This window comes from Vombatus ursinus, unplaced genomic scaffold (genome assembly GCF_900497805.2).
Source record: "Vombatus ursinus unplaced genomic scaffold, bare-nosed wombat genome assembly UNPS02014810.1, whole genome shotgun sequence".
In the NCBI taxonomy this organism is placed as follows: Eukaryota; Metazoa; Chordata; class Mammalia; order Diprotodontia; family Vombatidae; genus Vombatus; species Vombatus ursinus.
The window spans coordinates 6,696,539-6,699,192 of NW_020954588.1; the positions used below are offsets into that span (position 1 = coordinate 6,696,539).

General features: G+C 35.2%; 1 long non-coding RNA gene across 1 annotated transcript in view; it reads left to right on the forward strand.

The window, feature by feature from the left end:
• Positions 1-293: 293 nt before the first annotated feature.
• Positions 294-2,654, forward strand: part of LOC114053026 — a 9,358-nt gene continuing 6,997 nt past the window's right edge. Inside the window, exon 1 of the long non-coding RNA XR_003570335.1 lies at positions 294-367. This is a non-coding gene — a long non-coding RNA (uncharacterized LOC114053026). The remainder of the gene's footprint in view (positions 368-2,654) is intronic.

Below are 2,654 nucleotides of genomic sequence, written 5' to 3' on the forward strand. Positions count from 1 at the left end.
TGCTCTTTTTCGATTCTACTATGTATATGGAAATTTCAATTTTATTCAGTGTTTGTTAAGTTCGGAATAACAAATCTTTTTTTTTTTTTTAAAGAAAAAAGAGGAAACAGCTCAAAGAACAATTTGTCAAATGGAGGAGGAGGAGGCCACTGTGGTGGTGTAGTGTGAATATGAAAAGGCAATACTTAAAAAGAATTAGACAGTATTCTATGAATAACCATGTTTTAATCTACAGTAGTTCTTTTTCATTTTTAATACAGTCTTATTAAATATTCTGACCACTTAAGGGAAATAGATCTTGGCAATAATGTTCTGGGAGAAATTGCTGCTACACATATACTGGAAGCATTAAAGGAGAGAAACAAAGGTAAAGTGTTTCTATTTCCTTATCCTACTGAATTCCTCTATTTTAAAATTTTTGCATTATTCACTGCTTTATAATCCTTTTTGCTTACAAAGCAATGGACTGAGACACAAGATGGTTCAAAAGGGCTACCATGAACTGGCCCCATTTTGCTTGATTTGCTTGTTGATTTGAAAAGTTTTACAATTCGTTAGTTTTATTTCTCTTTCATTTTTCAAAGGCCTCTATCTATTCTGTGCTCAATCTCCTCACAAGTATCTTGAAAAGACATGGTAAATTCATGTTTATTTAGACACAAAACACCCAGAAAGCTAAAAAAAAAAAACTAGTGTTCTCATAATACGTAAAATGAGAACTAAGGTTCATTTCTTATGGCCCAAAAATACTGTAACGTGTTCCAGTACCCTCTGAATCATCAAAGTATGGTAAAATTGTGTTCAGCTTAGCTTGTGTTAAATGTATTTTATTATTGAATTCCAATTCTTTGAAAACTGATAATATACATAGATATAGTATACAGAGTAAGACAACTGCTATTTTTGTGAGGATTCTTCTTGGCTCGGCTAAATCAGGAAAGTAGCATAGAAGACAAAAGATGATATCACACTTGCCAGTGCAGGGTGGGAGCAAGGAACCTAAACATGGAAATTAAATGGCTACTATTAAACTCTGAAAGATAGCACAGCCTTGTACATAATAGGCACTTGATATATGATTGTTTCCTTCCTTTGGGAAAGATGGATTAAATAGTCAATTTCCTCACCTGGCCCTATATCTTGTCTCCTGATCCAGTAGTGATCAGTAGTGACTATCCAGCTTATTTGCAAGGCACAATGTCTAAAGTCCAGGCATCCAATATGAGGCCTGGAATTCAAAAGGAGCCCAAATGTTCAGGGAGTACCTACTCAAGATATTTACCCCATTCCCCAAAACTGTTTACTTAATTTGTAAACATGAGTTAGTAAGTCTGTCTGACTGGCTAACTGTCTGCTGCTATCACTGCATAATCTCAGCTCCTGTTGGGTGTTATTCCAGTGGTCAGTTTTATAAGTATAATTGTTTAAAAGAAATTCAGCCTGCATTTGTTTGAATTTTTAATTTTGTGGCCCACAGGTGAAAAACCTTTGTCTAAGCTTAGTTCTTTGAAGCACCTTGTCTACATTTAGGACAATTTCTGGGGAGGAGAGAAGTGGTCCATGGAATAGGAATTTGTGGAATTTGTGAGCATAGGTTCACAAATATTCTATGTGTAGATGACAAAGTAAAAGATTAACATACATGATCTAGTTGTCTTGTTTTTTTCTAGAAAAATAAAACAGAAATAATTATATGTATACATATATATATGTATGTACATAATAGTATGCATACATACTATGTATACATTACTTTTTATACCAAATTAAAGCCCAAAAAAAGCCCTTTGGAACAAAATCATGGTTGATTGGAAATTGGGAATCATGAGACTTGAGCTCTTCTACTAGAAATGCCACTGGGTCAATCAATTCATATCTGGCTAACCTAGGAATTAGGAAGAACTAGGTTCAAATCTAGCCTCTAATATTTACTAGTTTTGTAATCTTGGGCTCTTAACCTCTCTGATGCTGTTTCTTCATCTGTAAAATGAGAAAGTTGGATAGGATGACTTCTAAGTCTATGACCCTATAAGCTTTAAAAATAAATGTTTAGAATCGATATATTTCTATTCAACAAATAAAAAACATGTTTGACACACACAACAAAAATGAGAAATGGATCCTGCCATCATGATGCTTACATCCTACTAGGAAGAATACAACATGTACTAATCCAGTAAAAATACAAGGTAATTTGAGAAGATATGAAACATTAGCAACTGGGGTGGAGGGCAGGGAGGGGAATCAGGGAAGTATTTACAAGGAAGTTGACAACTGACCTGAGCTTGAAGGAGAAAGTAGAAGGTCTGCACGGAAGGGGACCCACATCAATGCTAGAGAACAGATCCACTGGGAGAGTTGATTCAGGTCACCAGAGATCATAGGGGAGCATTTGCTTCCAGGGCTCCAAAGTGAATTGAGTATTTTATCTATGTGCAAGAGTAGGAGGTGCCACATTCCTCCCACCTGCCTTCTTGGTATAAATTTGGGAGACGCAAACATCTCCCATAAAGATATTAGGGCATATTAAGCAAACATTTGTGATGCATATATATTTTATTAGACATATTAATACATAACCCATATGATTTGGGGTAAAATTGGAGAGGCTTCTCATTTGTGGGTCAGATTTGAAAGACATCAAGCTTAGAATC